The sequence below is a fragment of the Poeciliopsis prolifica genome, unplaced genomic scaffold (assembly GCF_027474105.1).
Source record: "Poeciliopsis prolifica strain line A6 unplaced genomic scaffold, Auburn_PproV2 SCAFFOLD044, whole genome shotgun sequence".
NCBI classification, from domain to species: Eukaryota; Metazoa; Chordata; class Actinopteri; order Cyprinodontiformes; family Poeciliidae; genus Poeciliopsis; species Poeciliopsis prolifica.
Window position 1 is genome coordinate 1,480,670 of NW_026562419.1, and position 15,654 is coordinate 1,496,323.

At 41.6% G+C, this 15,654-nt stretch overlaps 1 pseudogene; it reads right to left on the reverse strand.

The window, feature by feature from the left end:
- Positions 1–1,475: 1,475 nt before the first annotated feature.
- Positions 1,476–7,511, reverse strand: LOC129376767 (protein phosphatase 1K, mitochondrial-like; annotated as a pseudogene).
- Positions 7,512–15,654: the final 8,143 nt, after the last annotated feature.

Consider the following 15,654-nt stretch of genomic DNA (forward strand, 5'->3'; position numbering starts at 1 on the left):
GACTTACAGGGCAGCATTTCGTGAAGGTCAGCAGACTCACGCGGACGGTGAGGAGGGTGTGTTGCTGTGGCCAACGTCACCTCCTGGTCATATGAATCCAGTTCAGCTGGACGGTTTCTAAATTTACCTCCCAACATCCGAGCCCCTCGCTGGGCGGAGAATCCTGCAAAGTGATTGGACGGCTGAGGAGGAGGGTCAGCGGTCAGTCAACCGGGAACAAAAAATCATGACAGCCATTAAATCTGAGCCAAACATTTCCAGTCAAGACCACCTGAATGTCCGAGAGGAATGTTTGAATCTCACCCAAATTCAAGCGGACCGATCCTTTTAGGTTGGGCAGAACAAACAGAAATATTTCTGTTTGATAAAGGCTAAAACGTTTCTATAGGCTGGAAGTTTGATGAATCTAATCTGTTGAGGCCTTTAAAAGCTTTGAAAACACAGATAATGATGTCATGACTCTGTAAGCTTCAGTCCTGATTGTTATTGGTAAATTTACAACATTAGAGATGAATGGAGGAACATCTGTGGATCTATATCAAGGCTCAAACAGACAGTTTCCTGCTGTGACGGCACTGAAACATCAAAACGAATTGCCTCAGGATTCACTCATTCATCAGGTGAACACGACCCAAATGGTCCAATTCCAAAAGTAGCAGTTTGGCCTAATAACGCTTGTTATTCCCCACAAAATAGATCATAAGGAAAGAGAACTGATGGGAAGTCACTCTGCAGTCGGGAAGAGTCCCAAAGCCGGGCGGTGCGATGATCAGCTGATGTCCAGATGTCCTGCAATATCTCGCTTGTTTCAAGTGCATCTCAGGCTCCTCTGTCCCCTCGGCCAGCAGGGGGCAGCTGGTCACAGCTGGTCTGACAGGGTAAAGTTACGCAGAACATTATCGGTTCATTGCCAACATCTTCTGAAGGAATCTGTTTTGAATGTGACTGCTGTCCTTCAGATCTTGGCTTCAAAAGGTGACGGTAAATGGACAGCATTAAACAGTGACCTCTGAGGCAGCGTGTGACGATCCTCCACTCCTAGACTCAGCCGCCAGGAGTTATTTCCAAACCTTCGCTCTGACAGATAACTGTCAATAAAAGCCACTAAGCAGAACCATTAAAACAAACATTTGCTTGTGGCGATGAGATTTAGCTTAACTCTTTCTGATGCTTTGCCTCTCACCTGTTTGTCATGACCAGGTAATGAAAGCCTTGTAATAATTTAATTTGCTTTTTGAGTGATTTATGGGGTTTCAAAGCTCATTTCCACTGGAACCATTAGTGCAGAAAAGTTCACTGGAGACATTAGAAAACATACAATCCTTTCAATATCCCATCTTTTCAATGCACTTTCACAAAGTGCCAAAGACATTATGAAGGAGGAATGAACTAAAGTTTCCAACAGAGAATATTAGAGAATATTGAAGTGAAATGTAAAGAAAGTCAAGGAACAAAATGAAACAGCAGAGCCTGACTGATTAAACACAGACTTGGTTTAATACAACTTGAGAAAACAAACAGTAAAATTTACGTTTAATTACTTTATCACTCCAAAGGACCAACAGAGTCGAGGTGAACATCGATTTATCAAGCCAAACTTCTGGCATTGGTAAATATTTAAAAGGTTTGTTGGTAACAAATCAGAAACATTTTTCTCGAATGTTTTCTCCTGGAGTTCAAATGTTTTCCCTCTTTTTGATGAATTTAAAACTGAGTTTCTTATCTGATAAAACACTGATATGTTGGAGTTTCATTCAACATTTACAGAACGAAAGCAGTGATCGAAAGAGGAAACATACTAAAATGTTCTCTCTAAATGCAAAACACTGACAAAGTTGACAGACAACAAACCCTGCAGTAAGTATCTTTATATGTACAACCTTCATTATTTTACACTATTTACAGTGTCGACTGCCCAGCTGGGAACAAGCATGACGATGCTGCTGGTGGGTTTGCTTGGCTGCGTTACGTCATAAATCATTTAAATCCTCTGGGTTACTTAAAGTTAAATTAAGGTAATCGGCTGAGTTCTGTCGTGTTTCATGTATGTTTTTGTCTACGCCCATCGGCCGCTCGAAGCGAAGTTCCTGCTCATGCTGTAGGTCTTGGAGGAGCTTTTATATTTCCCCCAGGCTCCAAACGGGATGATGACGATGGTGGCGTTGTCCTCTGAGCCGTACTGCAGCGCCTGAAACACATTTCATCCACTTATTCAGGCAGTATTCACTTTTATTGCACACTGAAATGCCTTTAATGTGGTCGTAGATATGACATTTATGAATTTTGACCAAGACATTTATTGTTAAATTTAATCATCTTTCCTCTACTGTTTCTGTATCAAAGACTCTCAGCAGTCGTTCACCTGCTGAGAGATGATCTCTGCTGCTTCAGTCGGGTCTTGGCACTGATTGATGACATCACAGATCTCCTGGTCACTCAGCAGGAAGTTAATGCCGTCTGTGGTCAAAGCCAGGAAGGAGTCAACGGCATGTTGGACCTGCAGAAACAGATCATGAATATATAAGCTGATTGTCCAGTGGAATAATGTACCGAACTACAACAAAGCTCGGTAAAAACGCTTCAACCAACTTTCAAAACTCAACAGACCCAAACCGATTTGAAACTAAGACATCAGCCCAAGCTGGTCCAGGACTCACGGAGAGACGATGCGTTTCCGGCTCTGAGATGACGCCTGGATTTCAGGTGGAAGTCTCCGATGCTGCGCGTCATGGCGAGCCGTCCGTTAACGTTTGCCTGGCCGACGCTGTTCCACGACACGAAACCACCAGATTTCTGGATCCTGAACAACAAAAACCAAACAGGATCAGTTATTTTCTGTGTGAAGTTGCTTGAATATTTAACTCTGGTTCTTCTTATCTGAGGTTGGGGTCCAATGGGGAAACCAAGATACCTCTCTCTACAGGGTCTTCAATAAACTGGATCAAGCACATTCTGGGTTTGTTCTTGGGTCTTCAACCAATAAGACATCAATCAGGTTCAATCAATCAAGTTTATGTGCATAGCACATTTCAGCAGGGTACCAGTAATTACCAGGGAAATTAACAGAACTCCAGGATTTGCTGCTTTTCCAAGTAGCGTTGATTTTAGGGTTTTGAACTTCCAGAGTTTAATTTTACATTATATAAGTGAATTTTCAGCAAATATTTTGGAGTTATATTCCACCAACATATCTGAGAATCAGTGAGTCTATAAATAGTGAACCGTGAATAGATGGGAGTTCACTGTACCCACCCTAAAAGAGTAAAAGCCCAGCCGACCAGCCGGTGTCTTGTTAAGGATACAGTAGGACTTGGACTAGGTCAAAGACGGCTGCACTGGAAATTTTACACACTGATTTCCATCAACTCATCAAATGTTACATAATCCTGCAGAAGGCAAGTTCCTCAGCTAGTCAGACACTCTGCAGCTTTTACTTCCCACAGTTAAGATGTAAATAGTTTTACACCATTTCAAGTTGGATCAAATGAATTCATTGAAATGAAAGTTTATTTTGTGTCTCTTGACATTGTTTGAGTTTAACCTGCACTAACCGGTTGATTGATGCCCACAGCCAGACGAAGGCTTGCCCTGCTGTTAGATAACACCGGCTGCTTTTAGCTGAAGGGAATCCCAAACCTGCCGACCTGCAGCTCTGCTCCAGTTTCAGCTCCTGAATGTGGACTTCCACACTATTCATACCAAACGAACTGATCATCGACTGTTTGGGAACCTGAACCGCGCTGCTGCTTTAAAGCTGCAGCGCCTTACAATAAACCCCAAAAACTAGTGAACAATAAAAGTGAAGCAGAGGGATTTAATTGAACTGAAACCATAAAGGCTCAACTGAAACTTGTGACTTAAACAAGTGTCCTTGCATATGGAGAAGGGATCAGTCGTCTGTCTGCAGTAGAAAACTGTACAGCTTGTTTCTTAACCTCAACATAAAACATCTTTATCTTCAAAGCTGGTCTCATTCCACTGGTCTTTGCTCTAAGATTGAGTTTAAGTTTTTGTCTCTAGATTTAAGGCACCTCTAATATTTACCAATTATCAACCACCCAGAATCCTGCAGATGATCAGAGGTAACTATGGAGAATTAGGAATGTTCTGGTTAATATTTACCCACTGGGAATCCTATCAATATTCAGAGATACTCCATGGTTACCTGATTGGTACAGTACAGGTCAGTACAGATTGGTACGGTATTTTGTATGTTTCCAGTGTAAAAGTGGGCCATGCTCCCCACCTGTACCACACCAATCCACATTCAGTTCACAGGACAATGTTACAGTTATAGTGGAGCTACTGGCATCACACAACACAGTCCATCGATTGGAGGACAGAGAAACGTCACTTCTTGCGACAAGCACGACACACTAGTCCATCACATTTGTTGTTGCACAAACAAACAAGGCTATGCCTCGTTTAACTCCACCTGGTTAGTGAGAGTCCAACTGGTGTTGACAACAATCCTGGATACGCTACAAAACCGCACACCAAACCGTACCGATCTATACTTTGTAAGTACCCTGTAGGTGTCTCAAGGAACTTAATAAAATTATATGGTACTTCACACATGGCCTGGAGGTATGCCATTAATACCTTGTGAGTACTCTATAAGTACCTTGTTGATATGATGTAAGTACCCACAAACACATAGTAAGTCCTCAAATGAGGACTACAAAAAGATTGCATAGAAAGTTTTTGCAGTGGATATCACACTAGGACTAGAGGACTCGTACCGTTTCCTCTCGTCTTTGCAGTCTGGTGTGTGGTCTTTGGTGACCTTTTTGGCATGACCTTTCCTGCACAGCATCGCCCGACTGTCACCAACGCTGGCAACCACCAGCTCAATGCCATCATGCAGCAGAGCAACTGTTGCTGTTGTACCTGACCTCAGAACTGAGTCTGGGGTGGAAGAGAAGCAAAGATTGAAACATTTCTGCCTAGCAATTCAAAGTTCAGTGTAAAATTAGATTCAAATGCCTAATTAATATAAAGGTTCATTTAAAAAATATGACTCATTTAGTAAGTACTTTAGTCCAGAGCTTTACCGTTGTTGAAGTACCTCAGGTGTGTGTGTAAAGCATTATCGGCTTCTAGGAAAGCTTTCTTTAAAACTTTCTCAAGATCATCTTCTTCTTCCAAAGCGTCTCTAAAACAAGAATCCCGAGAGTTTATAATACTTGTTGGTTAAGATGTCGACCTTTGAAGTTAACAGAAGGAAATTCATTCAACCTGATGAATTTCTCCATGAAGGTGCAGCAGTAGTCGGCAGCGTGTGGGCCGCCATGACCGTCAAACACGGCGAAGTACAGCAGATTGTCATGGATTCGGGCGATACGGAGTCGGTCCTCATTCTGTTTCCGGAGACCCAAAACAGACGCACTGCCGACCCGAGACAGGCTGATCTGAGAGGAAGGCAAATATTGACCTTTATCTACTTGAATACACCAACAAAGCTATTCTTACTTTTACTTTGTTTTGTGCGTCTGTCCTTTCAAACATCGTTTTGTCAAATCTAACTAGAACTTCAACCATTTCTTCCTTAATCCAGTGGTTTATTTACCTGTGGAATGGGTTTTCCATAGCGGATACTGGAAGGCAGTAATATTGGTTCTTCTATCCGGTTGTCCCAAATACCAACGAGTCCCAGGTCACTGGCTGGCCGCTGCCATCACTGTCGAACCTGATCGACCCGCTGGCCTGGCGCACACCCAGCAGCCCCAACAACGGTCCACCAACCTAGTCCAAAAGTAACCAGTACAAATAAACTTTAGATAGAGTACAATTAATAGTAGCAACATGGAAGTACTGGCATTAGTAAGTATCCTGTCAATACCCAATAAATAATCAGGAATCCTTACACCTTTAAGTACCACTTTTGTACCCATCCAAGTGCACAGCCTGTAAATGCCTCATATAGGTGCTATAGAAGTGCCATGTAGGTAACCAGAAGGTACTTAATTGTATCTTTAGGTACCATTGAAGAATCCCATTGATATCCTATAATTACCAACCCTTAGCTAGCCATTTAGCACATCTATGTTCACTGAAGGTAAAGATCCCTTAAAGCACCAGAGTGTAGTTTGGTTGAAATACCACAATAAACAAAATACCAAGGATCAAACAGTATTTTCTGACATGTAATGGATGAAGTTAAAGTCTGCATCCTATCTTCTCTAGGGGAAAGCTATTGCAACCGCAAAAGGTAGAAAGTTTCCTCTAAAGTGAGCGTTCATATTGTCCTTTATGGGCCACATAGAGGCAAGAAAGAATAAGATCCACATTCTTTGTTGAAATAGGTCAGTGTTTCCTGTCATGCTTTTAGTAAAGTTAATTGCTACACGTTGGACCTGCGTAGTCGGATTCACCTGTGCAGACTGTGTGGAGGCTTCCAGAGCGAAGAGGGCTTGTCTGCACATGGAGAAGCGGCCGCAGCGCAGCAGGTTAAGCAGCACAGGAGACGACATGACTGACTGTCCTTAACAGCTGCAGAGATTTTAGATGTAGAAATGAAACCTGGGAAACATGCAGAGTCCTGAAAAATACACACTACGGCACTATCATTACTGTAACCGTATCTCTGACTCCAACCTTTGCGTACTTAGGAAGATGAAAGAGGCTTTAGCTGTTGGCCTCAGATTGGTAATATAAATCTTCCAAATTATTGACATTAACATGGATTACATTCCAGTGACCATTAAGCCTTCTGTGTAAGTGTGTGGTCCACAAATAGCCGCGGTTGCTTTCCTATCTCTATCTGTCACCCACAACAGGCTCGTTCTATAAATACTCAGCTCAACCTGATACCCAAGGAAAAATGACTAATATCCAAATGAAACAATTCACTTTGGAGTTTAAAATCTGTACATAAAACTAATGTTACATATGAAAGTATCAAATTTCTCCCATTTTTTGGTGATGTGTCCAATATTTACCAGGGTAATTAATACAGATCAGCTGCTGCTGCTGACATGTTTTGGACTAAAATTGTCTTTAACAACCAGAGGAGACTTTTCTTCATGGTGAGACCTGATGACCTTCAGAGCAGTGCACACAACAAAACACATGTGACCTGCTGACGACAAAACCAAACACATGCAGCACATGCATGTTTGAGACTCAATATGTCAGAATTAAATTTATGAACAAACTAATACTAATTTAAGCATGATCAGAAAGTAGCGTGTGATGAGAAAATAAATGTTTTAAGACTATAGTAGCATATATTTCTTCTAAAACACTGTTTTTATTTATAAAATTGACGCTTATTTTTATAATAGATATAAGGTGAGATTGTTATATTTACAGGAAAAAACTCAAGAAACTAAAATGTTTTAAAAAAATAAAATATAGGATATAAATTTTTTGCTACAAGCAATTCACAAACTTGTTGAAAACATTCAAATCAAAATGGCGGTAAGTTATAATATCAATAATGATAATTTTACCTTTTCACGTCATTAATTGGTAATTTTCCCACTGGTTCCGGTTTCACTGGCAACACCCCGGGCTGCCGCTCGCGCTGTGACTCTTCAGCTCGCGCTTTTAAACTGATCCGGCGACCAATCGAGCACAGCATGTTCTGACGTCAGCACCCAAAACAGACGTGACGCTGTTTTGGTTTCTCTTGTTTAATCAGGTCCAAGTTTCTGATCTGAGCCAGAAAATAAAGACTCTGTGCAAAACTTACAATAAAGATTAAGGTAGTTAATTATTTGGAGGCAAATATAAAATTATAAATATTTTTTATTCCTCAAAAAGTACAATAAAATTCAGAAGTTTATCTTCTCATTATTCACATGTATGTTATATTTATTTTAGGCTTTTGTTGATGTAATTTAACCCATTTCTCCTTCAGTGGAATAATTATTTCATAAATCAATTTTAAAGGCAAGTTTTGGGTACAACTTTGCAGCAAGAAAATACAAGACTCAAAATACAAACTCAAATCCCACATTAGGACCTTTCTCCAAGGAGTTTGTATGTTTTTCTTGTGCCTGTGTCCACATTTTTGTTGACTTTTCTTTCTAAAATACCATTAGTAAGAGTTTCCTGTAACTGACTGTTTTCACCCAATGGCTGCTGGATGTAGGAAACGTTACAATAATAAGTGGTTAAAACCAATGCATGGTATAAACATCACACATAAAGGCTCAGAAATTACAAACAATTTACACAGGACATGCAATGAAATGCAAAATCATGAACGAGTTTGTAAAGAAGCTTTAATTAAATATTGGAATCCTTACAGTCGCTGTGTTCTTATGTACAGATGAATAAAATATGGTGGTGTTTCCGTTGTTAACACGAGCGCAGCTTTAATGTTTCTGAATAATTCAGATAAATGATGCAACTCCTCAGCGGTGGAGAGGTTCAGGAGGAGGAGAAGAGAGAGAGAGAGGGAGGGAAGAACGACAAGTTCATCACTCGGGTCTGAAATATCATGGACACAAAACAAGAGAAGGAACAAAAAGAAACTGTGAAAATTAACAGGAAAAAGTACAAATGGAAGAAAAGTCGAAAGTTGTGTGGATAGTGGAGTAAAATTTGCAAAAAGTAGAAAACATGAAAGTTAGGGAAAAGATAAGGAAAGAAAATAAACGAGAAGTAAATGAGAAGATTTCAAAAGAGATCGAAAGAAAAACTGAAGGAGAAAAAAGAAAATAGAAAAAACAAGGAAATAAGGAAAAAGCAAAACTTAAAGAAAACCAAAATAATAGGAAAAAGAAAAAACAAGAGGAAAGGAGGAGAAAACAGAAGAGACTTCCTCCATCCTTAGCAATCCCTGCAGCTGGGATCTCTCTGCTCTGCTCTCTGAGTGCTTTGTGCCGAGTTTCAGAAAAAAGAAACGGGATGAAATATTTACCAGGAATGGAGCTGCTGTCCTCTCAGCTCCACGTCAACAACCACTGCGGCTGTTCTGAGGTACCGACCCGTTCTGCTGTCAGACAGAACCCAACACGGCTAAACACGGTCTGACAAAGACCCGGACAGCAGGACACAAGAAGGGATTTCAGTTTCATACGTGACATTTCAGACGACTTCTACAGAGTTTTTTCTGTCAAACTTTCACAGTTTGATCATTTTTGTTCAATCAGTTTTGCCAATTCAGACTTTTTAAGATCATTATGAGTTAAATTTAAGACCTGGTTCTGCACACAAACGAACCCATTTCGTCAAACTAACTGGCGATAAATTTGCACTTATAGATGGTAGCAGCAGAAAAGCTGCAGAGCTGGCCGGGGTTTATTAGAGCTTCAACCATCTTCTGAATACTCAAACTGGGAGAAAATCCTGTCATAAAAAAATACATGGATTATATGGGATTAAATAATCTTGTCAAAACAAATTTACAACCTGGGATTTGACGCATTAAAGGCTAACTTAGTTTTTACGTTAATTTAAGACCTTATAAGGCTTTAATTTTAGATATATAAATTTACAACTTTCTACGGATGCATGGACACCCAATAACTAAAATCCTTTCTTAAACAAACGAGGATAAACATTTATCTTCCATCCAATTTCCCAGAAAGATAATATTTAGTAACATGAAGCTAAAGGTTCTGACCCGAGGGTCTTATTGAAGGTCATTTTGTTCTGCAGTTGTTATGTTGCCTATTACTTTACAAACATTTTAATGTGAGGGACATTTTACAGTTTGGTGGATCTTAATCCAGCTTGGATTAGTCAAAGTCAGATGTCTGACGTGTCTGAACTTTGACCTCAGTCGGCCACGGCCGACGCCTTGATGCAGCAGCCCAGTAACCTCCTCCGCCTCTTCTTCCTCTTGTACCGAGCAAAGCTGCTGTTGGAGCAGATGGACCTCCGGAGGATCCGGATGTGCCTCTCCTGCTCTCGAATCTTCATCTCCAGGTGGGACTGGATGGCCGAGCCCAGAGACTCCAGGTCTACAGAGGCGCCGTAAACCTCCCACGTCATCCCTTGTTTGTCCCACAACACCTCCGGGGGCTTTTCCGTCTGCCCTTTGACCCCTCCTCCTCCTGGTTTGGTTGGGCTGCCATTGCTCCTCCTCCTTAGTTTCGTCGTCCCAGATGCTCTCAGCGCTGACATCTGGGTGGTGGTGCGGTCCAAACCCCGACAGAAGAGCGGGGTTCTGCTGGAAGCGCAAACATGCAGGGAGGGAACCGGCCTTGTCAGGAACAACGCAGGGAAGCAGCGTTTGGCTGCACAGCTCAATCTCAATCTGGCAGACGTGCTTGAGAGGTGGCACGCCGCTCAGCGATGATTGGCAGCTGGAGGAGCCAATCATGGAGGAGGTGGGGGGTCCGCGGTGGAGGCTGGGGCTTGTAGAGGCAGAACGCTCGACCACTTCCACCTCCACCTGGACGCCCACCTCTTTCTGCTCCCCTGCACGTTGATGGAGTCTTTGAGGAAGCTCAGGTTTAGGTGCAGTTTCTTTGACTTTCTTCTTGGTTGGTGTATGAGTGGAAGAAGAAGCGGTAGGACGAAGGGGAGGTGAAGGATTCCTTCATTCCTTTTTCCATGGACTTTTTGCTTCGGTTCTCTTGCTCTGGTTGGCCGAGGTGATGAGATGATGTTTGTGTCTCCTGGGTGGCCGGCTTTACTCAGTGGAGCACCGATTTCCCCTCCGAATCTCCTGATGGACATCCATCCTGTCACTCTTGGCCTCTTGGGAAACCTCCACCTGTCCTTGAGTATTAAACTCACTCTGAGCGGCTTTTAGATGCTTATCATCACCTGGTTTTGTGATTGAGTCAAAGGTAAGACCTCGAGTCAGACCAGTATTCCGGGATAAACTGTTAGGATCTTTTTTCGTAACTGCAGGATCTTGTGAGGTATCTGTGGATCCTTCCAGGATTTTCAAGGTCACCACAGGCCTGGTTTTAGGACTGGAAGATGCCAAAGGGGCCAGGATACCTGAAATAATAAAACAAAACAAACTTCATCTGTTGACAGAGACGTTGCTTCATCCTTGTCAAGAAAACAGTAACTCATGTTTGATAAAGGTTAAAGCTCTGACTAAACTGGTGTAAATTCACGGTGGATGATCTGCTTTGCTTTGGCACATGATAGCGTAGCAACATGGCTGCCAAGCTAATGTTCTGCAGCTAAATTGAAGGTAAAACCGAGACATTTACTACCAAACTTCAAAAACAATAGTTATAAAACTATGGACAGACCTAAAGTCAGTCCAGTAGTTCCATCTGGAAACCAGAGATCAGGTGTGATGATGGACTCTGACCTGAACCTTCAGAGCCACATAAAGACAGTAATAAAGTCGGCCTTCTGCCACCTGAAGAACATTTCCTTTTTCTGACTTATGTCTGAGGAAGATCTAGAGAAACTCATCCATGCATTTATGTTTAGTCACATTAATTATTGGAATCGTGTCGCCACGTTGAATTGCCCCTTTGCTGAATATTTGGGTCCTGAGTGTCTCTGGACCGGTCCACGGCCTCATTGCCTGCGTCTCTGTGGTATTTTTACACTTTGGTTGTTGTTACCTGGAGTGGAACTTGGACTCTTCTGGTTCTCCTTGTTTGATCCAGTTAGAGTAGAAGTAAAACTTTTTCCAGTACTGGATCCTGGACTCGGAGAGGACAAACCAGTGAGTGTTGACTTAGAACCAGGCAGAACTTGTCTGGATCTCGATGAATCTGACTGACTCTTATGATTAAAACTGAGCTCGGCAGCAGAACCTGACGTCTTGATGGTTCCGCTGGAGATGGGAGAAAGGGAACCACATCCAAGAAGGTACATATTGAAAGCAGAGGCCTGCAGGGCAGCTGGAGAGTCTGACTGGGTCATGCCTGGTTTAGAATCAGAACCAGAGTTGCTTTTGAATTTGGGATCAAAACTTGCTTTGGAGTTTTGAAGACGTTTAGACTCGTGATTGTTCTTTGGGACCGTTTTGGAATCAGTAACTTCCTCTGAACGTTGGAGGCTTTTCTCCATCCTGGTTTCTGCTGAGGTTTTTGGGTCATGTGGATTTCGGATAACCTTTGAACTCTGGAGCTTCTTAGAATCCAAACTGTCCCGAGAGTCCAAACTGCTTTTCGAGGCGCTGCTGCTCTGGAATCCAGAGCATCTCTGGACCCGTCTCTGGACCCGTCTCTGGACCCGCCTGGAGCCGAGTTGTGAATCCAGACTGTCTTTGGATCGTTTCGTAGATTTGGGGGTTGAACTGGATTTGGTTGCAGGCGCGGCCTTTAAGTCTTTACTGTGAAGATTCCCCTCAGAGCGTGACTCCTTAATGGTTCTGGTTCTGGTGGGTTTTCTTTGTGTGGATGGTTTCGGACTCAGAGAGGTCACTCGGGAGGGTTTGGTCCTGAGAAGTGGTGATGCTGTTTTCTCTTTCTGTGCAGTTCCTGAAGTTGTGAAACACCATGAGCTCCAGAGGTCGTCTTCAGGTTTTCGGTCTGTTGTCGAGTTTATTGGATCTGGTCTTCTTATTCTGGCCACCATTGTTGGAGTTCGATTGGTCAGTTTTGGGCTTATGCTGCTCTTATCTCCGTTTCGGTTATGGACCTTTGGGTTTTTAGGCAGCTGCAGAGTTCTTGGTGGCGTCTCAAGGTGAATGTCCTTTACGTCTTTGCTGTATGATTGCGTCTTTTGGGTTGGTGTGATGATGTTTGCAGGTTTAGTTGTCGGCTCAGGCGCCAATGCAGACACTGGCTGTACAGATTCTGCTTCAGGTGTTTCAGTTCGGACTCTTTCTGCAGACCTCTGGCTGCTCCTCAGCTCCACACCGGTTGGTTTGGGACTCAGTGCTAAGTTTCCATGACTTTGTGTCTTGGGTGAAGATGAATGCTTAATGTTTGGAGATTTCGGCTTTTGGCCGACTTTGTTAATCACAGCCATCTGAGCTGTTGCTGTTGGGATTTTGCTCCTAAGTTTTTCACTTGGTACTGAAATGGTGTTAAAATCTGCAGCTGCTGCTCCTGCTTTATTTTTATCTTCCTTTTTGCCCCCAGACTGCATCTTTGAGGGCTCTTTGGTGGGACGAGGGATAGCCGTAGAGCCCAGATTGAAGTTGAGGTTGAAGTTTGGCTCTGTACTCCAGTTGTCGGTGGGATCCGTGTTCACAGCTGTGCTTGAAGGCTCCACATCTTCTGGAACGTCACGTTCCAACTGGAGAACATCCGTTCTTCCTTTAGTGGCATTGGGAGGCGTTGACATTGTGATGATTCCTGCTTGTTCAGCTGAAAATCAGGCAGAATCCCAACGAGGATCTGCATCAGACGGAGACAGAAACAGTGAAAAATCACAAACTGCAAACAGATAATCTTCACCTAATGATTCAATTTAGTAATATTTTTGCAGTTGGGAACTATTGTATTAAGTTTCATTCACACCAGCCCTGTTTAGTCCACTTTAGTCAAACTTCAGTTTATTTGTCTAGAAAATCCAGTTCTTTCATGGAGGTGTGAATGTGGAGTCAAACTCTCATTTGGCCCAAAAACACAACTCTGATCCGTCTATAAACTTTGGTCTCGGTTTGATTGAAGTGAATTCTGGTGCGGTTCCAATGCGTATGTGAACGGCAATCACTCCAAAAGCATGAACTGGACTAAAGCCCAAGTTAAACAAACATGTGAGTCCAGTGCTAGTGGGAGAAATGGCTTGTGGTCTTTTACTAAAGACAAGAGAAATCCTACAACCACTGAAACTTCATTTTGGTTTAAATTTAAAGTTGCGCTCACTAATCATGTCTCCATAAACATTTTTCTATGCGCAAACTGAAGAAACAGTTAATAGAAACAACAAATTAGAGATGGAAACATATTTGCCAAATATCTTCTAATGTACCAAACGTTCCTATTCACTGGTGGGCCTGTGCCTTACCAGAGCCACAAAACTGGTTATTACAACTATACGTAACGTCAACATCTGATTAAATTAGCCTGGTTCACTTTCAATTCACATGACAATTGATAATATCTACAGCTAGCATCTTCTTCAGAGGTTTTCATGCCATTTCCTTCAGTAGTTCTTTGTGCAGCGCCCCCAAAGGCGAGGAGGGAAACAGGTTTTTCAAAGAGTTTGAATCATTGAACTGAACGCAGAGTGAAAAAGAACCACAACAGCTGAAAATGTGACAAGTGTTGCAACTTTGGTCCCAAATCGAACTGAGTTTCTGTCAGGTTTGAAATCAAAGCAAGACTCAAGAAATGTGACTCCATGATGGTCCCTCAACAATCAAATCTACAAGAAGCAAAATGTCTGCTCAGAATCATATTGGATGTGTTCGTACCTGTTCAGGCTCCATAGGCATCAGGAAGCCAACGCTCAGCCGCTCCGGTTCGTTCCTCCTCTCTGCTCCAGAGGAAGCAGCGCTGAATAAACTAATACCAGTGAAGCAGAAAGCTGCTTTCGCTCCTCCTCCTTTTTCTCATATTCTGCCTTTCTTTTCTCCATTATTCATCTTCTTAAACCTCTTAATATTAAGCTTTGTGATGCTGATGATTCCTGACCTCTTGAGCGTCTTTTCTTCGTTTTTTTTTCTCCTTAAAAACTGATTAGAAATGATGTGAAACCTTCAACATCCAGTTGATGGAGTTCAGCTCTAAACCCTTGAGTATCAGCATGGGTTTGTTTCCGTGACATTTTACAGGTGCAGCTCAGGGGGCCCAGTGACTCTTTGGGCCCCCGGCGTTGGGCCCCAACAGGCCGAGCTGTCCACAAGATGCTGCGTGTTTCTGTTTTCTTTAAAGGCATTTTCAAAAAGAAATTATTTTATTTCTATTTTGAGGTTTTAAAGAAAATCAAAGTTAAACTGGATAAATTTTCTTCAACAAAATGTTGAAATTTGTGGAAACTTGTTTTAAAATAAATAAATACTGTTTCCACCTTAGTGACAAAAAATATCTGAAAAAAATGTAATTATTTTTTGGACATTTTATGAATCACAAAAAAAAAACTTAAAATTTTGTCATTTCTATTAGAGGCAGGAATTTATTGTCTCATTACTGTGAAAACAAAATCACAGACAGATATTTGTTAATTTGTTTGAATAAAGTGGAAAAATAAGTTTCCTGATTTAACTTCTGGTTAAATCAGGAAACTTATTAACTTTAGTCACAAAATGACTGAAGTTAGTGGAGTATCTACCGCCCCCATGTGGACAGGCTGAGCAGTACAACAAGCCAAAAAGAGAAAATATCAGAGCTTCAATCACATAAATGCTTTGAAGTCTTTGGTCTCTGAGACAAAAATGTAAGATAATTTCAAGGTTTGTAGAGGAAAAGTAAATCAGAACCTTGTTGGTACATAATGTGTAAAGCAGCTCTGGTTGGTTGAGCCTTTATGTTTTAGAAATCAGGCTGCGGTCACACCGACTGCGTTTTCTGCTAAATTTATCCATGTTTAAAAAAAAATACTACAAAAATACTAGCATTAGCTTGTTGGCATTAGCAGCATTTTAAATTGTCTCAGAAAAAAATCTACTTTTGGAAATTTCTGAAATTTCGCAGCTCTTTCTAGAAAGTTTGAAGTTTTTTTGTAGGAAACTTGACATTTGAAATGTCAAAAAGTTGTTTTTATAAAAATTAATGTCATTAAAATAAAAATCTTAATTTTTTAGCAAGTTTTAAACTTCTTAAACTTTGGATTCAGGTATTTTTGATGACAAAATTTTCAGTCAATGTTATTAATATTCTTATT